Here is a 24651-nt window from a genome sequence, read left to right as displayed (position 1 = left end):
AATCCCTCAGGTCCAAAAAGATTAAAATCTAGAGGAGGGATAGCACTTCCGGTCGCTTTAACGAGCTGGAAGGCCAAAAATCGGCAATCTTTTCATATTTTACGAGTCAGTTGAAAAGGGCTTAAAGAAGACTCGTCTTTTGAGGAATGAGTGATAAAATGGGTAGCAGCTGATTCTAGGTAAGGTTTGGAATTTTTCAATCACGGCAGTGTCACAAGGATGGCTAGTGAAATCACTCTTCACAGCTGTTCCTCAAAATGGGTAAACAATCAAATGGAGGTGAATGATCGGCCAATGGAAAAGTGGAGGTGACGGTGCCAACACGACCAAGGCTTTAATGGCTGAAATGTTACATTCACGATGGTTATTTACCGGGGAATAGTTCATTTTTTAACAAGCTTAAACGTGGGTGGAAACATTTGCTCATATCTTATGTTTATTTTTTAACGAGCTTGAACTATGTGCTAAAACTGCTCGATTAATCCAGTCATATGATAAGAATGTCTCATATTAAAATGGCAACTTTTAGATTTTTTCCCCACATCCTTTCTTTATGCAAGTTAGGAAACGACTAATCCAAAAAACAGATAAATAATCGCTCTTTGCTTGCACTCCAAAAGGTTTGCATGCCCCCAGGTATAAAATATGGTTTCAAGGTTACCCCTCAATTTGCAGACAAAACATTTGTTCTATCAGGAGAGGCCTACCTCTTACAGGTTACCCAAAGATTGTTCTATTTACGGTGTAAACAAAACACTTCTTCGGCGATGTCTACCGAGATAAACAAGGGTGAGCGACGACGTCCGCCAACTCACATAACTTTGACAAGAGAATCTTATTCTAGAATAACCCCTCTTCCACCGACGGACGGGGTACAGACTAGTCATATTCTCCCGCGGAAACCTACCCTATACCCGAAGTTTTCCTGTCGAAGCAGACCAGGACGCATGCCCCCTGGGTTTCAGTCATATCCCTCTGAATTACTCGCGCTCATCGGGAGGACGGACTGGGGATTGAGACATTTCTTGCGTGAAGAGAACATTTAGGGATGGTATATGACTATTTGCTATGCGTGATCCGAGAAATGAAAGCTGGTCCACGAGCTTGACCACTCTTCCTTCGTGCGGAAAACACATTACTCTAAAGAGTGAGGAGACGATGGCTCCCATGCAATAAATATAGTCTCTTCCAAGGAGTAGGTTATAATCCAAGGGTCCTTGAACTACCATTACGTTCATGCGAACTGTCTTCCCTCTCAATGTTATGGGCACATCGGGAAGGATCCCTAAAGGTCGACTGGTTCCTTTATCAAAGCCTGTCAGATTTCTCATCTCAGGCGAAAGCGATGGCAAACCAAGCGCTTTCCAAGCAATAGAGGAAAGGATACTCACAGAAGCCCCCTCATCTATGATGGTACCAGCCATGACCATTCTATATATTTGAATGATAATTCGGAATGGTATGCTTGCTGGTAGGCGGGGTCTGCCTAGTTGATTCCAGTCGAAGGAGACAACTAGGTTGCTTGGAGGTGGGACCGAGTAGACGGCCGGGTATGGCTCTGACGAACTTCCTTCTTGCGGTAAAGGAATGGGTAGATTGCCCCCATGTTCATCGGAGTCTGTGTTGATGAAGAGAATTTGGACGGTGTCATCCTTGTTCTCTCCAGTGACTGTATCATCCGAAGATAAAACCTCTGAAGGCAAGACCGGGTCAACTGCTGTCTCGACCTTTTGACTTTCGTCTGGTATGGATTCAGTTGGTTTATCTTCAATGATAAGCGCTTCAGTCGACCACCTGAGCGGGCCAGCTGGATTCTCAACTAGTGACGGACTCGGCAAGAGTTTTTTATATCCAGGAGGAAGTCGTAACGGTGAAATCGGATGATCATCCAAAACTCTTTTAGCTTCGTCTAAGAAGGGACAACGATGGATGGCATGATTGCCTTCGCACAGTTTACAAGGAAATCTAGCTTTCCCTTTCTATCCTGGGGCTTCACTTTCACTAGTTGACGGTGTGCTTTCAACATGATCACCAAAGGTTGATGACACCGGATTGTGCAAACGAGGAGACCAGTCCCTTAGTATCCGGGGGATGCAAGGACAATCTCTGTGAAAGTGGTCTCCTTTGCAAATGACACATGGCGATTTAGGCCTGGTCGGTGCAGTGTGTGGATTTTCATTAGACGACACTCGTTTTCCCCCATTCGCCTTTGGCTCCTTCCTCTTTTTCTCTTTCTTCTTCTTTTCCTTCTTCTCCTTAGGAACTTGGCTTTTAGCTTTACCAGTTCCATCAAGCGAAGAGGAAGGAGGAGAGGAAGAATTAGAGGAAGTAGAAGGCTGGTGGGCAACTCTGGACTCGTCTAATTGCTGATTCGATTGTTCAGGAATGGTGGTGTTCTGAACGACATTGGTTGAGAAGAGCCATACTGGCAAGCCAATTGTCAGTCCTGGAAGCGACAATGTGGCCATATGGGACGCACCAACATCTCCCCAAGAGGAGAAGGGACTCGGATTTCCACCAAGGGGAATTCCTTGGTTGGTAGGCTCCATTTTCTCAACCCAAAGATCAACGTAGGAAAAGGGTATGAATATTCCGTTTAAAATAAATTTTAACACGCTTTGACACAACTTGTTTTTTCAGTTTTTAAGAGTCGAGAAAAAACAAAAGATGACTCTAGTCTCCTTTGATTTTTAATGAGCCTGAAGTGACAAGTGCTCAGATGGACCTTTTCCGTTAAGGAGTCTGAAAAGGAACGAAAGGGACTGCTCTGGAGGTCTAGGTAGAGGGAGTACCAAACCAATCGCAAAACTGCAGAATACTTTTTACGGTACGACAATCAATCTTCCCGAATTCTATGTTCAGTGCATTGCGATCAGTAGGGCGGCTGACACGGCTTCCTATGGATAAAAGGTTTTAAGCCTATAGGGGTCTCCCAATATATACCCGACGGTACGTGGGAGCACAAGTCCGTACTGGCACTTATCGTCTCAAAGTGGAGGAATCACCCAACCATCAGTGAGGACAACAGTTACCAGGCTTTACGACGCTGGAATACGTCTCTAGCCTAGACCTCTAAATGTTGTGCGTTAAGTTCCAAAGCAGTGTTAAGTTCATTGAGTTTATTTTAAGTTGATCTTTCTTATGAAGTTTGCCTTTTGGGATCACCACGAGATGTAGATGTAATTCCTAAAATGCAATGTAAAGATGATAAACAAACTTTTATCTCTTTTCAGCAATGAAAATCCTAGCTACTAAGGGAAAAGAAAGACACAATCTTTTCGCAAAGAGCAAAGAGCACACTGTAAATGCACTTTTCCTAAATCAAGCCAAATAGACTGCCAATATGCAAATTCACATGCATGTGTTTTGTTTTTCACTTTCTTAATATTGATGCCTAAAAAGAAAGTTGTTGTACAAATCTGAATTCGCTTTCAAGTGAAAAACACAAACAAGCTTCTTTTCGAAATCAAAAGGTAGAGACGATTACGACACTTTATGATTTTGAAATAAATACTCGTTTCAACACTAGAAAGTCACAAATTCAGACCAAAGGCAAAAGTAAAAGCATAATCGACTGTCAACAGCAAATAAACTTTCTCCTATGATCAAAATCGATACTTGCGACAGATCTAAATCAAAGGACGACAGTATGACTATTCTACTTTTGCAATGGAAAACTGTAAATGACGTAACAAACACACAAAAACATCTACAGTCTTTTTGTACAACTGAGGCGGAATTACGGCAAAGAAAAGGGGTTTTTAAACAGACACATACACTGATCACAGGCTGCAAAAATCAGAGACAAAACTGGAAAAAATGAAGCAAAGAACCTCAGCTGCACAAGGCTAGGCTGATCAGCGCACCTGTTACACAGAGAAACTGGATTGCAACGCAGGTTGCCCTCTCGGGAACTGCGCTGAAATGCAGGAACTCTTCACAGTACCTGCGCTGGGGCAGAAACGAGAATTCTATCCGGGTTCTGGGTCACGGTTTGTAGTTTAATCTATGGTTTTTGGCCGAGTAAAAGCAATCAGTAATGCACAATCAGAGGGTAGATTTAAAGAAGGTCAAAGAGCTATCACAAAGGGCAATCAGTTCATTTGTGAATCAGCTGTTCAAATCATAAACAGATCCAGTGAATGGATTGAAGCAGCAGATGTATACTTTGCATTTGTTAATGGCAAATGCAGTTCGATTTGCTTCTTCTAAGTTTATGAAACAAACAACAAGAGAAACACAAACAAACTAACTAGACAATCATCCCCAGCGGAGTCGCCATTTTGTTATCGGGATAAGTGTCTATTCAGAACGACTCTATCCCACTAAGGTGTGACAGTTACCTTAGAAACAAATAGAGAAAACTACTTTTGTATTCTTCTTTATGAACTATAAACAAAGAGGAATAGGATGAACCAACCTGTGTCTTGCGCTGGTCCTTTGATCCAATCTCTCTCTTCTTTGACAGTTTCCAGCTACCTGCTTCCTTACTTGCCCAGCTTCACCAAGTTCCTGTAAGATCACAGAAGAAGAAAACTACACAAAGACATGGATTTATATTCATAAATAGCTTAGGATCAGATTTAAGCTAAACATACAAATGTAACAAGCATCAATGATACACAAGCATGTAGGAGAAACTCAAATAGTTTTATTGATATAACAAGAAGATCCAGGAGGAGTTACAACCGATGATTCCTGATCCAACATCAACCTCCCAACAAAGAAGCCCCTCTTCACCTCCAACAAAGCATAAATCACCCAATACTCTGATATCTATCTCAAAACCAACAGCAATTCTTTGCAATGTACAAAATTCCAGCCTCTGGATCTCTGGGATGAGGGATCCATATATAGATGTATGCAAGGAGTATGAGTCAGCTTATGATTTGACTAGTGTCTTCCCTCTGTCAGTTCTTGCTTCCACTTGGAGACTGAGAGCCTCTTACTCATCCTTGGTTGAATTCAGTGAGGCAAGTGTCATTGGAGAAGATTCTGGAAGCTTCCATTGTCTCTCCACCTCGTGGAATGACTCTGCCACTTGTCATTTCCTGCTCAACACACCCTGGTAGTGCATTTAGGTGCGTTGCAACGCACCTAGCTAGTGGACTTGGGTGCTATGCAACGCACTTGGCTAGTGGAGCAGCTGAAATGATCCTGATTTGACTGATTCTGAGCAGTTTCTGGTGGAGAACTTCTGGGAGAAGCTGTAATTTGTTGACCTTGTTCCTTTAGGAGTTAGAAAAACACTTTTAGGGACTTAGGAGCCCTTGGTTTATGGACATTTCATGCTTAGAGCTGTAAGGCACAAAAATGTCTATAACAACCATGGCCTCCCATTCTCCCCTGGGGACAGCCTGGTTCAAGTTGATTGATCTCAGCTCTCTCTCCCAACCATTTATCTGCTCCCGTATTTCGGGTGGGTTCCCCGCCATGTAAGCATCTATAATGCTCATCATGTGGTCGGCCTCCGATTTTCTGCCTCTCCTTTTTTTATTTTTGTTGGTTCCCTTTTCCTGTTTTGGAACTTTTTTCGGTTTTTGTGGGGCCATGTTCTTTCTGGACTAAATGCTGCACTTTACTGAATATTTCTTACCATCATATAATATAATATAATATTAAAATATAAGTAAACAAATAATAAACAATAAAGAAAAGATAATAATAGTAAATAAATAGTAAACAATAAAGAGAAGATAATAATAATAAATAGTAAATAATAACGAAAAAATAATAATAGTAAACAAATAATAAAAAATGAAGAGAATATAATAATAATAAAATAGAAAATAATAAACTAGAGTTTTAAATAACTATATATAAAAGTAAACTATAAAAATAGTAAGAATAAGTAAAGTTAACAAAAAGTAAAAATGAATAAAATAAGAAAGAGTTAAATTAAGAGAAATATTAAATTAAGTAAAACTTAAAATAAAGAAATAAAAGTTGGCATGTTGACACATGAAATGTGTGCATGCAGATCCCTTTCCATTTTTTGGTCTATTTAATAGATGATGAGGAAGATGAGATTCATCCATTCTCTTGGGAGAAAAGTGTTGTGAGACAAAGGATTCCTTGGTAGTAGTACGTTGATTGAGGGCTCGGGGGTGGCCAACTGTAGAAATATTATGTGTAGCTGAGCCTACGGTTGGGTGGAGAGTCATCCCCAAAATCTTTGTTGTGGTTAGCATAATTCAAAGAGCATTCAACTCCAAAAGCACAAGTAAGGAATATCATCAATACAGGTAAGTTGTCTCTACTCGTGTTTTTTGAAAATTATATGTTAAATAGTTGAATAATTGGGTGTTGATTATTAATCATATAAATTAATGTAATTATTTATATATTTTAAATCGGTGTTGTTACAACTAAAAACTTGCCATGGTTAGGTGGAATGGATATCTTCATACATTCTCAACCCTGAATATGAATCATTAATCCAAAGTTGAGAGCTTGACATGGTTAGGTGGCATGGATATCTGTAGAATTTTTTAATTAATTTATTCACAACGATTTGGTTTAATGAAAACTTAAAGCAATTCATATCCAAATAAAACTAGGTGTGAAATTTGATTGTGCCAAGAGGCACTCTCCAACCTAGTGCAGAAGAGATGTTATGATGTCTTGTCCAATAAACATTTTGACTTAGTTAAAGTACATAAAAATAAAAATTAAATAAAAATATTAATATAATGTAATGTAAACATTTTAACTCCATCAAAATAAAATAAAAATAACAAAATAAAAATTATCTTATAAAAAATTATCCATGACATGTGGAATATTGTCTATTTAAAGGGGGGAATTAAACCAGCCTAGATCCATCTTAACTCTGGATCTACCAAGCCTATATAGGGATCAAATCACTTTTCACTATAAAAGAGATTTTCATCTCAATATATTTGATCCCTCTGGGCCCTTGGTAAATCTGGGGTTAAGATGGATCTAGTCTAGTTTATTTTAGGCATTTCTAACTAGGTTTTGTCCTTACATTGTTTTTTTTACTCAAAGAAATACCATAATTTCTATTAATATAAATAAAAAATACACTTTGTAAACACACATAGTGTGTATGCATATGAGATCCAACAGAGGATCAAGAATAAGAGAAAAAAGGGATATGAGGAGCTAACATACGGGGTCATCATACAAGATACCTTAGATAATAAAGCGAAAAAAACCAATATATGTATATACAATTATGAATAACTATTGCAAAGTTTTTCTCTTTTTCTATGCACATTTTTCCAACCATCGAAATTTGGTTCAACAAGAACCATTGCGAACTCTTGACCCACATGTGGAGCCTCTTTGTCAAAATCTGAGCTTTATGATACATGTGGTCTTTTAGAGCCTCTAGATCCATCCATTTTCATAGAGTCTTCGTGTTCATTTTCAACCTATTGCACAATGCCAATATATTGTTGTACCAAGGCACCCCCATCTTGGACATCATCATGCAAGTCTATTCCATTGGTTCCATCTTGGCCTAGATGGATTTTTTTTTTGTCATCTTCTTCATCCTCAAAGAGACATTGTTCTGTGAAATGCCATCCTTTTGATCTATTTATTGGTTTTTTATTATTCTTGGGATTCTTCCTTGCCTGGGGGCATGAATGTTGTAAATGAAATATCTAATAACATATATGACACCTAAATGTTGTATTTTCATAGTCTAAAACTTGTGACTAACAAAATTTTTGATGGTTCAAATTTATGTGATTGGGAAGTATTTGTTGAGGTTGATCTCACACATATTCTGGCATATGTGAAGATACCATTTTCTAATATTTCCATATCCACTTTTTTGAATTTTCCCAATGTTTATCCTTGAATATCTTCAATAACTTTGTGATGCCAAAAGGGGAGGGGAATATTTGGAGCCTAACCTAAATCAGCATAGTGGATACCACCATAGTGTTTGTATCAAACTCAGAGAACCAAGGAGTAGTTAAAATCTTGACTCTTCCCCAAAACCAAGGCCCTACATTTATTGCATAGTCTATACCCTTCAATGTTTCAAACTAAACTATAAATAAGCCTTTAGAGCATAAGAAACTTTCAAAATTTCGAGTCTTAGTCGAGGTTATCCATTGAATGAGTGCTTCTAGTTTGGGTCAAAATCCATTAAATATGCAAATGACTTTTTTGTTTGTAGAACAGAGAAAAAAGAGTTAACCTCAAGAATTTTTATTTCCATTGCACAAACATTTTTCATTTGTTCAACTATATATGGGCTCGGAATGTTTTGGGGTTTCTCTGCAGGGGTTGTATCCTTGTTGGCTTTTTAGGCCTTGACCCAAGTTCAGAAGTGATTTAGCCAAACAAATCTTGAAACTACCCGCCCTTTCGGTAACAGTCCATGGTGTGCAGAATGAGGTCTCACCCGAGGTAGTATGGGAAGATGCTGGAACCAGGTTTTCGTACCCTAGGGATGTCTTGATGAAATCTAGGAAGTTCACGAACCGAACCTGTGCACTTGCACCACTCTGTGCAGCCATCTGTCCTTCGCAACTTGCGCAACTGCTTCCGCACAGATCTATAAAGAGCGCTAAGAGGTGTTGTCTAGATCCTTTATCCTTACTGTGCTATTATTATAGATCTTAACTTAATTGTGTGGGCCTAATATTCTCATTAATCATTCAACATTCATAACAAGTGCACGCAATCATAAAATTGTAAAGAGATGCATAAATATAACAAAAGCATAGACACACAATATTTCAGAATCAACTTATCTTTTATTAATTCTCTATCCAAGTACAATCCCAACTCCACCCTGCACACTCAGCTGCAAGGGTCCACACACTCAGCTACGGACTCTACTAGGCCTCTGCGCACTCAGCTGCAGAGCCTCTACCTATCACTATGACCCAATACCTTCAGATCTACTTCTAACTTCTAATCATGCCTTCGCATCTCTCTATTACTTTTCAAAACTTAGACTCCCTTTACACTTAGAGCCTCGCTCTATTTATACAATCCCATGGTCTGTGGACCATGGGTAGGCCGACACACTTTACATTAAATTACATTATCTTAGGGCGGACAACCCTAGACTCTTGCACTCCACGCCTGCATTTCGTGGGGTCTTTACATTAAATTTGACTAAAATTTGGGCTTCAAGCCCAAAAACCTACTATGGGGGGATCCGCTGCCCAACAAGCCCCCAACACAATCATTGTGACTCATCCCGAGTCACTCTGCTGGTGCGGCGATTTTTGCGCGAAGTCCATGCAGCAGGTCTCGCGCAGCTTGGGTGTCCGAAACACACTGTTCCACCGCCTGTTGTACTTGTTTCACATGTATCTCTAAAATTTCATGAGCAGGATCACATTCCTGTCCAACCGTATACAGTTCCTACATCTGTGCTAGCTTCCTTTCAATGATAGTTGTGATTGTGAATGCTTCATCGTTCCATGGCTGGATTCGTGCTTTAAGCAGAGGTTCCTTTTGGTGCGCAACGTCTAGTCGGTCCTTTAGTGCCCTTGCCTGTTATATTCTGGCGAGTCGTTGAGTAAGGGCAACTGTCTATACGTTGCCCCAGGCACTATCGTACTCCAACTACAACTCGCGCGCCTCTGTCTCTAGGCGCTATAGGTTCAGGTTTTCCTGCAGGGGCATAAGTATGGTTAGTGCTTGCTCCAACATCCCAGTGCACCCTTGTGTCATCTAGCCAATTTTTTCCAACCCCATTTGGATAGCGCGAGCGCGCTACTTTCTGACTTCTGGGGGTGTGGAGGGTTGCGGCTTCAATCGCAGCTCGGCGATTTGCAGGTTCAGCTCCAACTGAACCTTTGTTGTTTCCTCCCGGGCCTCATGGACTCCGATTGCCAATCTATGAACCTGCTCTACTGTTGGTAGCTCTGTCAGCACGACCAACTCTGGAACGCTCCTACATGCATCCTCTATGGCCTGTTCCAATCCACTAGCCTATGTAACTAATGCATCCCTCTAGATGCTGAGCTGGTCCATGTTGATTTTCTGCTCATGTAGGACCTGGATCGCTCGGCGTTCCTTGGCACGGAGTTCGGCGATGACCCCATCCTGCAGTTGGTAGAATATTTCGCACGACAGGGCAGCCAAGTTCAAGCTGATGCTTTTCATGCTACTCATCATAGCCCGATTACCCTCGCTTGCTTTTGCTAGCGCGCCTTCGAGCAAGATGAAGGTGTTACCCATATGGGCACGCAGCGACTATTCAGCCTTAGCGGTTCCTGCTGTGACATACTGGGCCATTGTGCCCATTTGGGGGTACTACACTTGTAAACCTTGTAGCTACACGCTGAGTGCCCCCAACACAATGCTCTACTCCATCAGCAATCCCTAGAGCGCGCCCTCCATGACTTCCCAAATTGTTTTGCTAATATCCAATAGATCACCTTCTGTGAGCATGATCGGGTCGTTGAAAATCTTTGTGGCTTTCCCTTTCTTCCTGGGGATCATTTTCTCAGGGTCGCATGGCCACTTGAGTTGTGTTGATGTCATATTGGGGTCCACGTGGTCCTCCTCCCTGTCCACTTCCCCAGTCTGCTGCCCCAAGGACATCTCCTGGCCTTCCTCGGCCTCTCTGGTTGGTGTGGTTGTAATCTATGTTGTCTATGCTGCTACTATAGCATCGGCTGCCTTCTGACGTGTAGCTGCTTCTTGTTCTTAGTGCTTTCTCTTAGCCAGCTATGTCCTTCTTCCGTTGCTGAGCTGCGATCTTCTCCATTTCCACTAAATCCGGGGCGCACTACTCTAGAGGCCATGACTCCATCACGGTGAAGATTGCATCATCTGTTGTAAGAACAGAAGCTTCACCCATTTTCGTGCTGGATCCTTACGCACCTGAATATATAGGTTATGCATATCCACCTTGAATTTTGTTGCGCTTTGCATGCTATTATGAATTGTAGGGGACAAGCACGGCTTGCGATTGATCCATGTTTAGATGCTCACCTCCACGAACACCGAGAACACCTTTATCTCGTGAATCCTATTCGCATCTCTTGTAGCCCATAGTGAGGTGTACCTCGCGGCTTCGGGCAGGTCACCCTCAGTAGTGGGAAACTAGTTGTCTGTCGGCAGCTCCCTTGCAACCAATAGGATGGATAGGAGCAACCAAGAATAGTGGAAGGTCTTATCTTGCCCCTGGGCCTCCCTACAGTTCATCAAGAACTCGTCGCAAAGGAACTGCGCCTAGTTGAACTGGACCCCCTCTACGCATTGCTCTGCCAATGCAATCACAGATGCTGGTACTTCGTCAGCGCGACATTTCCTCATGAGCTTGTCGGCCAGTAGCTAGGTGGCTACGCGCACCCCTTGGTCTTTAATAATTTCTATTGTGTACCCCCGCTTTCTCTTTTCTAGTTTATACTTGGCATTCATAGTTTCTGCGAGGGATAAGTCACTGCTTTTTCCTGCTATGGCCGCGGGGTTGTTTCCTTTGATTGGCAATCAAGAAATTCAGTGAATTAGATCGGCTGTGATGGGAATCGCCTCCTCCAGACAGAGATATGCATCATGCGCCAGGCATAGCAGTTGCCTTATGACAAAAATGGTGATGGGCACGTGGTGGTAGTGGGGTATCCATCGTAGATGGAGTAACCTAGCCTTCTCCACACCGCGCAACCATTGCTACTTTATTAATTTCTCTGCAACCAACTGTGGGAACTCACTGTCCGCGAGGTCCCAATCTTTGAACTTCATAGTAGGTACTCATCCCAATGGCAGACCTTCAAACCTTATATCATTGGGGAGGAGCGGGGTCTGGAGCACACTCTTCGTGGCCTCTAGGTCCTTCAGTACCTTGGCTTTCCCCTTCCACGGGTGGATGTAAGGAGGTAACTTTGTCACAAAATGCTTTTGGGAGGCATCCTCCACCTCATCGTCTTGTACCTCAATTTGGGCGATCAGGGCCTGCAAGTCTTCCTCCTCCTCCTCTGTTTCCATGGTGACGGCTTTTCCCTTCTCTGCCATTGACAATTTTCCAAACTGTGGGTTTCTTGGGGATACACGGACTGGCCCCATCGTTTGCTTATCTTTCTGTGGCCGCGGCATTCGTGGTGATTTTGGAACTTCAGGCACAGTTGCCACCTCTCCAGGCTCCTCATGGGCCATACCGGGCTCTGCGGTAACTTCGGCGAATCACACTCTTGTTCTAGTAGTTGTCATTGTGTCTACCCTTGAGGATGGTAAGAGTACGCGGTGCTCAATGCTCTATACTTGCTCAATTCTCAAACAACCAGGCATTGCCTTGGAGCTGGCCCTGGGGGTTTTATAGTGTCCTTTGAATTTGAATTCAACCCTTCCCTCCACTTCTACATCATTAATGCCTTCTTGGCAGCAGATCATCCCAAATCTTGTTCTTAATTCGTGGCTTAATTGCCCACCGCCCGCTCCTTTTTGCCTTAAATTGGACCTCTTGTAAGGAACAATGACACAAACAGTCACCTCCCAACCTACCCGCATAGCAGCGCAGCCCCCTATGCATGGCTGCTACCCCTGTGACATACCGATCCTGCGTGCAACCTCCTTGTCGCGCAACTCCCATACAAACTCTTTTAAAGTCTCACACTCTCTTTCATCTGCTTGGGGCGTTGAGATTGTGCTTCCTACAGGTAGTTAGGTGGTCACACCACTAATGTGAGGTTTTAAGTCACCTTCCAACCTAGTCCACAGGCCTTCCTTAGCTATCCTCGCGCCAGTCAGTGCCTCACGTTCTTCTTTATGTGGTGCACTTCCCTAGTTACTTTATCTGATAAGGTGAGGCCATAGCCATGGTAATAGAGCTATAAATTCTTAGCGACAATCTTCTAATGTGGTGGTATAGCTACCCATATCTTTTCCTGTCCTTCTATCGACGCGACATGTCTGCGCGATTTCGGTTTCTAGTTTTTTGATTTCTACATCCATTAACATGCTTTCCTACTTTAGTGATACCCGATCTTCTTCGAGTTTTCAAAGCTCAAGGTTCCCTCGCTGAATGGCTTCTTGAATCTGCATATGTTCATCCTTGCACAACTGCATAATCCCTTCATTCTGGTCCTCACGAGCTGTCCCCATTTTGGGAGTTATTGTATGGGGATTCTTCTCTACTCATCGTCTTCATAATCATTCCCGCACTCAAGTTCTTGTGCATGGCCCTATAGGCCCATCAGACTGCTGGTACACGCAGGTCCCAATCAGTTTGCCCCGCCTGGTAAACCTTATTCAGGATTCTACATACCTTCTGGAATGCTTCTACGTGGAACCTCTGTGGGGCGTGTCGCTTTTCCTGCTACTACGTCTGGTTCTGATTTTCTATCCTTAGTCTAAGATGTGCTTGCACAACACACATCTGCACCCATCGACACAGGTGGGCAGGTAAGCTGCTTCATCTTGGTTGCCTGGCTCTTGTTCGATGCTGGGGGCTTCCAAACCATAAGCGCATTTGTCTTCTACATTCGTGCCAGTTTACAATGGTCTTCTGATGTGTACTCCACCATCATGTGGGTGTTGCATGCAGTGTCCATTCCAGCGCACTGTACTGCTGCTGTTCCGATAGTGCGCCTTCAAATTTGTCCAGGAATTCATCCACCGTCATCACCCCATCATAGGTTGGCAGTTCCCTTGCCTTTGCCATCACGCAATGCAGTGATCTAATCATCATGTTGCAATTTAGCGTTGTCATTTCGTGTAACTGGTTCTACCAGTGTTCTACTTCTTCGTCTGAATCCAAACTATAGGAGCTATCGCGCTCCCATGAGATTCTCCCATCTACAGTCATGTTCACCTGATCCTGGTCTCGCACCATTATGTGGTAAATACAATCCAGCTCATTGCCGCTTTCCTCGTCGCGCACTGGTTCGGTGTAGCGCGCTCCTTCAGCTAGGTCTAGTGGGACTACTACGCGTAAGGACTTTTTCTCGAATATCATCTTCTGCTTTTTCAGGTTGATGACTCCATTCATATTAGTGGCCCAGTCTATTTCTAGCAACGTGAGATAAGGATTGCTGTCATCGACAATCTCTATTACTTCAAAGTCCATTTGTGTGCTCGCGCCTTCGATATCAACTGTTACCCCTTGCAACCTCCCCATGGGCAAAATCTTCTGTTGGTTCGCCATTCGTAATTGAATAGGGGACCACTGCAACGCGGGCCTGCCCATGCGTTCCCATGTTTGCTTCAGTAACACATTCGCATCTAATCCCAGATCTAGGATGACCTGATCCATTTCATACTCACCAATCTGTGTAGTCAACCTCATCTCCCTTCTAGTGCGCAATGTATGCTTCCCCAATTTCTAGACTACGCGCAGTTCTCCTGACCCTATGCACCTAGTGATCAATTCTTGTAGTCCCTTAACTACCTTATTGTCACGCAGCAGCTTCATGCATGTCTCCAAAAAGGTAGTAAGCATAGAAGGATCCATCCCTGGCTTTGGTTGATCCTTACTACCTAAAGTAGAGGCCTCCGTGAAGCTCTTCTTAGCTTCCATGAACATCTCCTTTGCGCGTTCTAGGTCAAACTCAGGTTCCTTTGTAGGAGCCTTGCAAACCCATGTATCTTCCTTGGGCTACTTCCCCTTATCCTCCCCTGTGGTCGCACCACTTCTAAGCATCATGTTCACATTTGGGTCTTCTTCGCGTGGTTCAGACCTCATCATTTGGATATTTTGAGTTGGAGGAGGCTGGAGTACCCCTTTCTCGTGCATCTGTACAATCAACGTAGGACAATATATCATTTCATGATCAAACTGAGCATAGTATGAATAGGATATTCTCGTCAGGTTTGTACAATCACAGGCATAGTGCCTTGGTCCTCTGCAATTGTAACAAATTAACTGGCTGCGGCCCCTTCCTGGTCCTATTCCTCCTCATCCTTGACCTTGCCCCTAAAATCCATTATGTACCATCCCCATAGTTGGGTCGAGGCCTTACGTTTCTGTCTGCATTCTATAAGCTGGGTTCTGATCCATCATTAACTCATAGTTGTGACAAGTACGCTCGTCATGGCCTACTGATCTGCATAAATTACAAAACAACTACTGGGGAGTCTGTGTATACTTCTACAAAAAATGACAATTATCCGTCGTATGTTTTCCTCCTATCTGACAGATCGCGCACCATAACATGGGTATCGCACTTGGCGCTTCCTGGGCCTCCGGTCTCAACGACATTGGCCCCCCTCCTACCAAGTAGTTTGCGAATACTGGACAATGGTCTTTGTCATGGCCATGACCTTTGCATTTTACGCACCATACTTCCTCGCGTGCCTCTGGCCACAGTGCCCTTTCATGCTTCAAGCTCTGCATCTCCAGGCAGAGATTCTATAGTTGTGCGTGGATTTTTGGAACTCCCAGCCCCAAATCTTGTATCCGTGTCTCATGCAACCTCATTGCCATTTCCAATGCTTCAGCCTGGGTAGAAAGTTTATGTTGTGACAACACCGTCCTTAGGTGCGGTGTTAGAGATACCACAAACCATGCACAATGTTGTGCATCTGTGAGTGTCATATTAGCCTCGTGGTTCATACTCTTCAGTCGTTGATCCAGATCCTAGGGTGTCTTGCCTGGAAGCATCACGATCTCTTTAAACCCGATGATTGACTGTGTCTCTGATTTCGGCCGGCTAAATTCTCTGTTCAGTGCATTCTAGATCTCTTCTATTCCTGCATTTGGGTGATCATTAGAGTGCTTGATATACCATGTCAGTGTGTGATCCTGCAATGCACTCACCAATGTAGCCTTCTTAATGTTGTCGTCTGTGACCCCTTGTGCTTCCAACACTACTCTTACCACGAACCAGAATTGGTTCAGATCCTCATTCCCTACTCCTTTGAATACAGGTAGCTTAATCGCGCTTGCCATGCCGAATTGCGAGGTTGGTGGAGGTGGAGTGGGTAGAGATGGAGGTAAAGGAGGTGAAAGGTGGTGGCGTGGGTGGAGGTGGTAACTGTGGAATGCGTTGCCTTATCAAACTGACCGCACTTCTTAGAGAGATCCAAGCAAGCTCTTCCTCGCTCTCTCGCGAAGGTGAAATTAAGGGACTGTTTCCTAATTCCTCGCTACCTTTGTAGATATTTCCACTCCATGTCATTCCAAACATTAATGTATTCGTATAACCTGCTTTTCACATAACAACATCTTAATCCAGGTATTCAAGGATTTAATGTACTTACCTCGCGGTCCCTTGAGAAAATGTCGTTCTGCTTCGCTGTAGCTCACGGTTGTGTCTATCACAAACTCAGTGATAAATCCCCCTATTATTCGGTCAAGCCAATGGTCCATAGCCCGCATGATCTTATCTTCTGATGCCTCTAGTCTGTGCACTAATTCCAGAGTCCACACTATTGGAAGGTTGAGCTTACACCTTCCTTGGCTGTCGGCTAACCTCGTGATTCACTCATACAGTTCAGAAGGAAAGGATACGAAGAAGATCTCGTGTATTTCTGTATACACGTAGCGATCCAGCCACCTTTTCTCAGATACCTGCAGAGTTCTGTTTTCCTATGTTGCGAACTTGTGAATCTTCTTGTCCAAACACTCTTCAATTTCATTCTTTGTTGGGTTCCAGTTGCACAACATTAGACATCCCTTGGGCATATCTCGGTCCCAACAACAGAACCATTTGTTGGCTTGTTGGGGCATGACCCAGGTTCACAAGTGATGTAGCCAAACAAATCCCAAAACTACCAGCCCTTTCAGCAACAGTCTCTGGTGCGTGGACTGAGGTCTCACCCGAGGTAGTATGGGAGGGTGCTAGGACCAGGTTTCTGCACCCTAGGGATGTCTTGATGAAATCTAGGAAGTTCGCAAACTGAACTGCGCGCTTGCATTGCTCCGCACAACTGTTCGTCCTTCGCAACTTGTGTAATTGCTTCTACGCAGATCTGTAAAGAGTGATAAGAGGTGTTGTCTAGATCCTTTATCCTTACTGTGTTATTATTATAGATCTTAACTTAATTGTGTGGGCCCAATATTATCATTAATCATTCAACATTCATAACAAGTGCACGCAATCATAAAACTGTAAAGAGATGCATAAATATAACAGAAGCATAGACACACAATATTTTAGAATCAACTTATCTTTTATTAATTCTTTGTCCAGGTACAATCCCAACTCCGCCCTACGCACTCAACTGCAAGGGTCTGCGCACTCAGCTGCGGACTCTACTAGGCCTCTGTGCACTCAGCTGCAGAGCCTCTACCTATCACTACGATCTAATACCTTCAGATCTACTTCTAACTTCTAATCATGCCTTCACATCTCTCTATTACTTGTCAAAACTTAGACTCCCTTTACACTTAGAGCCTCACTCTATTTATACAATCCCATGGTTCGCGGACCATGGGTAGGCCGACACACTTTACATTAAATTATATTATCTTAGGGCGGACAACCCTAGACTCTTGCGCTCTGTGCCTGCATTTCGCGGGGTATTTACATTACATTTGACCAAAATTCAGGCTTTAAGCCCCAAAAACCTGCTATGGGGGGATCCACTGCCCAACAATCCTTCCTTTGAGCAACTTGTTTAAAGGAGATAGGAGGCCTAGCAACATCCTTAAAGATATAAAAAACCCATTAGATGATTTTGAACTAGGTGCACCTCCACAGAGCCTTGAATTCAAAATAATGGTTGAATCTTTGGAGATATAATAGTCTTGTAGTTTGGAAGATTCTATTAGAACCTTCCCTTTATATTGTGTCCTTACATTGCGTTACTTTCCAAATCTTAATATTAAGTTTTTGAATTTTTTGGATCATTTTTAAAAGTTGTATCATTATATCATGTTACTTTCCAATTTTAAATGCCAAGTGTGTAATACCTCTATCGTTCATAATGTAATTAAATATTATTACTTAGGTTAGTGAGCCACAATGATATTATGAGATTGACATGCCTGTGTAACATAGTTAAATATATTGTAGGACCAATGTGCCCCAATATTTTATAAGCTTCTGAAGGTTGTGAGGCCTTAGATTCTGAATTGTAACGAATGTAGTAAAACATTATAATAATGATAGAATAAGGCTGGTTACGCAGCCCATTCCATGAAAAGAGTATGGGGGGCACAACTACATATGAAAAGGCAACAATTTTGATTCTTTTGGTGAAAAGTGTGCCACAGGGCCGACAGGGCTCTAGTGAGTGCCACTTGGCTAGTTAGAACCATGCGGTTATGAAATGTTATGTTTGCCTACAAATTGGGGGATTTAGCTAAGGATGGCTAGAGGGGGGGATTAGTGAGTGAGTCCTAAGATTTACTTTGAGATTGAATGATGGCCAATGAGTCCTAGTGTTGGACTTTGGACTAGCTGAGGCACGATCATTAAGTTAACTATGTCATATGGATGCATCCTATTTTTTATATGAGCCCCAATGCTTGTTCCAGGATCTTGGTGCTCAATGAGTTTGTTGACCCTATTTATGGCTTGGTGGCCATGCAGTTCTGGTGGGAACTTGGTGTCAGTTTATGGCCTAGAAGGTTCCTAGAGCCCTAGAGTGGCACGACTATTGGGTTGGCACCTTGGCAAGCAGCCTAGAGGGTGCTTGGAGCCCTGGAGAAACGTGACCGTTGGGTTGGTACCTTGGCCATGGATGTGTGAAGTTTTTTGGTTAATGTTGCATATCGAGTTGTTATCCTAGTTCGAGGGTGACTGGACGGTTTAGGTTATGAGCCACTAGGTCTATGGCTGGGTGGAACGTGGAGACCTGCAACTAGTTTCCATTATAGATAAATGTTCATCTTCTTGTGTATCATTTTTCAAATAATGTGTTATGATATATGAATACTGAGTTCAATGGTTAAAACCCTAGTTTCAAGGATTATATGTTAGATGTTAATTAAATAGGAATGTTGTTGCATAATGTGTAAGTGTGTCGTATTTTACAAATGAATGTTGTTATGCATATAAACCCTAGCTGCTAAGTGCGAATTAGTACTGTGTTTATGTGTTATTGGTAAGCATAAAGAACTTATAGTTGTAAACCCTAGATAGGTCATAACCATGACCATTTAAAAAATCATATGTATTAGATTTAAGAAAATATTTGATATTTTTAATAATATTATTATCACTTAATTTCAAATCTCAATGAAAAGCCAAGTCCCACTAACACAACCAGTTGAGGATGGGCCTTGTTAGCAAGGCAACCCAGGATCAAACCTCACGGGGAGTGGTTGTGCCCTATGTTAGGGGAAGGTGACATGCTAAAAAATCCAGTTGACTCAAGGCTAGTGTGGCCCAGGTCGGGTATGATCCCCGGGTGATTTTTATGGTTTAGATGCCCATGGGTCGGGACTCCTCAAGTCACAGGTCAAGCCTAGAGGATCACATACAACTTGACAAAAAAATAAATCTCGATGAAAATTTTACAAAATAGGGAAAACAATGAGCAAGCAATTAGAATAACCAATCATAACAATTAATAACAAATATAATAATTTAAATGGAAATGGTTTTCATTTTCAATGAATAATCATTATTCCTTTATTAATTGGGGTCATTTTACGTATTTTGGGAGAATGATTGAGATGCTCCTCACCCAAGTTTAATTCATGTAAATGATATAATGAACTTTGATGTAATGGACAAAATTTGTATATTCCTCATAATGTATAAATATTCATCTATTAAAAAAAAACCTATCCTTCCTCATAAACAACTAAATTATGATAAATACACCAACTAAAGAATATATTAAAATGTTATATATCGTCTATAATTTGCATCACTCCAACTTTGATGGATTAATGGACACCTAACATATTCTTCGCCACATAAAGAATATGTTGAATGCTATATATATGCTCTCTAAGATGCATCTTGATAGGTTAATGGCCACCTAATTCTTTGGACATTGCGCAAACAAAAAGAAAGTAATACAAAACATCATATAACCTAGTGGGAAACCAAAGACACCAAACATATCTCATGTCTTTCGATTACAATAGTTAGCAATGGGATAGATTATTACAACATGGAAGTTTAGATAATTACGTCGTAAGGCATTCCCCTCGAAACCAATTCCCCAAGTTGCCACTGTGTCCCAGTCTGGAGTGTCTAATTAGATGTTAGACAATTAAAAATTTTTGTGCCCTTAGATTAATAGTTAAGAAAATAGTTACGTGACACAGTTAGGGAAAAAATGCATACAACCTCCTGAGAAGAAATCTTTATTGCGTCGCAAGAACGATTCCCTTTTGATGCCAAATGCAACGAACTTATAAATGAGTGCTGCCAAATGCAAAGAACTTACAGATATGCAAGCTTCGTTGTGTGGTTCAATATCTAGAGATGTCAGAAGAGATCCAAGAAGGGAACCATATGCAAGCTTCACTGTGTGGTTGAGTATTTGGAGATAACAACAGAGGAAGCATTTCCATGCAGATTTGGGTATTTAAATGTGAAGGCATCCTCTGAAGCAAGATTGTTCTATGCATTTTATGAGGCAATAGAGCCCAATATGCCCATTGCAGAGACACCCATAATTCTATGGTTGCAAGGGGGCCTAGGCTACTCAAGCATGAATGGTAATTTCTACACATTAGGGCCCTGGAGAATCTCGAAAGACCTCAAACTCTATCAAAATGACTCACCATGGAATCGTAAATTCGATGCTTTATTCATTGATAGTCCAGTGGCTTCAGGCTAAAACATAGCAAATAAGTATGAGAACATCCTTACCGACCATAACCAGGTTGCAGAGAATCTCTATGCTGCTTTGGAGGAGTTTAACAACTTAGTTCTATAATTGAGTAACCGCCTTTTGTTTTTGGCGGGTGAGAGCTATGTAGGTAAGTATGTTCTTGCTTTAGGTCATTGTATTTTAATGAAATCTAAAAATAATTCAATGGAGAATGCATAATTGGGTTCATTCAGTTATGGCGGTTCAAAACTTCCATTCCGTCTTGCTGGGATTCTAATTGGAAATGGGATGACAGACCCAGAAGTTCAAGTGAAAACCTATGCGAGTGTTGCATACCATTTTGGGCTGATTAACAGAAAATAGAAAACCCATGTGGAGGAAATGGTAGAATGGGTTTTGGAATTCATGCATAAACAAGAGTGGTTTGAGGCCTAGAAGGCTAAGAAATATTTGTTGGACTCAAAATGTGAGTGGTATTGCAACTCCTTTGGATGTGAGGAGGAGTGTTCCTTACCATTGCTCTTCTGATGGAAAGGAATTCCTTGCACCTTTATTGAACCAAAGATCAGTGAAGGGGGCATTGAATGACGAACAGGGTGTGGAGTGTGTACCCTATAATCTCAGGGTCCATAGAATTATGGAAAATGATATAATGAAGAGTGTGAAATGGAAGGCGGAGAAGGTACTGGAAGAGGTTCTTGTTTTGTTGTATCAGGGCCATTATGTTATCCAATATGGAGTTTCCAGAAATATAGAATGGATGGTAACAATGAATTGGTATGGAACCAATGAGTTTTTTAACACAAGAAGGAGTATATGGGTTGTGAACGATAAGGTTGTTGGGCATTGGAGGTATTATAAAAACCTAACACATGTTGTATCGCTAGGAGCTTGTCATGAGGTTTCAGCTGATCAAGGAATTCATTCTCATAAGATGGTTGAGAAATGGATTGCAAACTAGTTATCTAATTGCAAGTTTTCTGAGTAGTGCAAATTTGACACGGCCCAGTGTTTAACTGTATTTTGAAAAAATAAAAAGTCATGAATTGGATGTGTCTTATCTCCACCCTAATATGCACAACACTTACAAAATATAAATAAGTTATTAGATACTAATTTGGGCATGAAAGTTGGTGTGCTAAAATGCTATATTTTGTTAATGGAGTTATCATGAATTTTATTTTGAACAATTATCCCTTTGTTTGGCTCCACATGATATGGCTTCCTCTATAATTTAATCTTGTTTTTAAAATTCTGCAATATTGTTTATTAAAATCGAGGGTATCAGATGTGTAAGTTTGCAAATAGGGTTAACAAAAATTGTTTGCAAATGCTAAAATATTGGTAGTAACTGAGAAGGCCAACGAGTGTCACCAGATTTGCTGTAAATCCATGTTGCATTGGTGTATCTGGGAATAGGCATGATTCTCCATGGACGAAATATTTTTGATCTGTTTGTGGAGGGCATGGAAATTATTGTTTGTAAAGTAGGAGGTCATGGGGATATGGGTACAACAAATTAGGGTATGGTTAGGGTTTGTAGGGGTTAAGAGATAGAAGTATTGATGGCGTTAGGAAATAGAAGTATCCTCGAGTGTGGCACATCAATTTGGTCATACACCAGTTCAGGGACGACCTAGAAGTTACTGCGACTTTTGCATGGATAAAATGATTGTTCACGGAAAAGGATAGAATGACTGCATATGTCAAAAATGTATAGATGATTTATGCCTATGAAGATGTCATAAATAATTAAAATCTTCCTTTTCAAGTGATTTCTGCTTTCAGAATTTGAGTAGACACTGTTAAATACATAATCAAATGCAACACAAGCCTAACTTGCTATGGTTATGTTAACATGAAATCTAAGGAGGATTTGAATTAAGTTATAACAACACATTTTCGTTTGCTTTGCTAGCATGAATGGACTTGCTATGGTTATATTAACATGACATTTAAGGAGGATTTGAATTAAGTTATGACAACACATTTTAGTTTGATTTGCTGGAATGAATGGTCGAGCTCTTAGTCAAGTTGGCTCTCCATAATCGTGTCAGGCATTGAGTTTTGGCATAAAATAAATACAATTCAATTTCAACATGAATGGATTCATCTTGTACCATAAATATAGCATGCAGGAATTTGTTGGATTGGTTGAACAATGTATATTTGACAAAATGATTTTTTTAGCATATTCTTGGAGAGATACAATTGTCTTCAGAATTCTCATGCAAGTCTGGTTCCTCTAATCTAATATCTCAATGCCTAATTGATGTTTTCCTTTTGTTACATAGTGACATGTTAGTTAACCAACTGATACAGGAAAAACACGTTACAGAAGGAGAATCACTGCCAGCTACTTTTGTAGCACTTATAGTACTAAAGTTTTTATTGGTATAGAGAAGATTATGACTAAATGTAAACTTGAAAGAACACATTTAAATATGAAGAGAAAGGACAGAAATATTTAATCGTCCTGATCTCAATTATTTACCAGTTTAGTTAGATGATAGTGGAGATATTATTGAAAATGTGAAGGATAGTAATAACTGACTTGAGGCAGAGTAAGAGCTACAATTTTCTTCATCTGAATAACCTAGAAAAGGATGTATCACTCGCTGGTGTAGTAAGTGTAATATCTATGGTGCACCCCAAATTAATACCATTGGTTTGCAAAACTTATTGGGTCAACGAAAAGTGTGCATTGATAACAAAGTTGCGTTAGTTTTGTCTGGAAATCTTCATTTCTTATTATTGGTTCTAAGGTTTCTTAATATTGGGTATCACTGATTGGTTTACTTTTTATCTTAGAAGTTGTCAACTTGTGGGGGAAGTAGTTGGCCAATGTGCTTTTCAATTCCAAAGGTGATTTGTGATTATTTAGCCCTCTTGTATTTGGTCGGTGAGTATACTGTTATTTCTTCTAGCTATATGAATGTGAATTATGGGAAAAAGGACACAGGAATCACATAATTTTTTAACCTTAGAAAAAGTTCTAGAAGTTTATCATAATATGATTTAAAGTTTTATCCAATTATTAGGTGTTAACTCGAGTGTTTTCTGGATGGCTATATTGTTTTGTGACATTGAGCTAAAATGGTGTTTTGAGATTTATAAGAAGCTAATGGACATAATGCTATTTACACAATATGGCTGTAGATGTCATAAATAATTAAAATATTCCTTTCTGATTATTGTTGCTAAGGTATCTTAATCTTGGGTATCATTGATTGGTTTGATTTTTATCTTAGAAGTTGTCCACCTATGGGGGAAGTAGTTGGCCAATGTGATTTTCAATTCCAAAGGTGATTTGTGATTATTTAGCCCTCTTGTCTTTGGTCGGCGAGTCTACTGTTATTTCTTCTAGATATATGAATGTGACTTATGGGAACAAGGACACATGAATCACATATTTTCTGAACCTTAGAAAAAGTTCTAGAAGTTTATCATAATCTGATTTAAATTTTTATCCAAGTATTAGGTGTTAACTCGAGTGCTTTCTAGATGGGTATGTTGTTTTGAGCCATTGAGCTAAAATGGTGTTTGAATCTTTATGAGAAGCTAATGGACAAAACATTATTTACACCATATGGGTGCAGATGTCATAAATAATTAAAATCTTCTTTTTCAAGTGATTTATGCTTTCATAATCTGAGTAGAAAATGTTAAATAGCTAATCAAATGCAACACATACCTAACTTGCTATAGTTATGTTAACATGACATCTAAGGAGGATTTGACTTAAGTTATAACATATCATTTTAGTTTTCTTTGCTGGCATGAATGGAATTTCTATGGTTATGTTAACATGACATCTAAAGAGGATTTGAGTTAAGTTATAACAACACATTTTAGTTTGATTTGTTGGCATGAATGGTCCTGCTCTTAGTCAAGTTGGCTCCTCCATAATTGTGTCAAGAATTGAGTTTGTGCATTCAACGAGCCTCTCATGCAGTGGATTATTGTGTGGGTTTCAGAAGGCATCCACTGGAAAATTCTATGGGTATTGTGGTTTCCCTAACTCTAAGA

General features: G+C 40.9%; 1 pseudogene; it reads left to right on the top strand.

The window, feature by feature from the left end:
• Positions 1 to 21583, top strand: part of LOC149193031 (serine carboxypeptidase-like 50) — a 138426-nt pseudogene extending 116843 nt beyond the window's left edge.
• The last annotated feature ends 3068 nt before the right edge of the window (positions 21584 to 24651 follow it).

The sequence above is a fragment of the Pinus tabuliformis genome, chromosome 2_2 (genome assembly GCF_031772625.1).
Source record: "Pinus tabuliformis cultivar Carrire ecotype Pingquan chromosome 2_2, CPIR1, whole genome shotgun sequence".
NCBI lineage: Eukaryota > Viridiplantae > Streptophyta > Pinopsida > Pinales > Pinaceae > Pinus > Pinus tabuliformis.
Note: the sequence above shows the minus strand (reverse complement) of the source record. Positions and strands in the feature narration are given on the sequence as shown.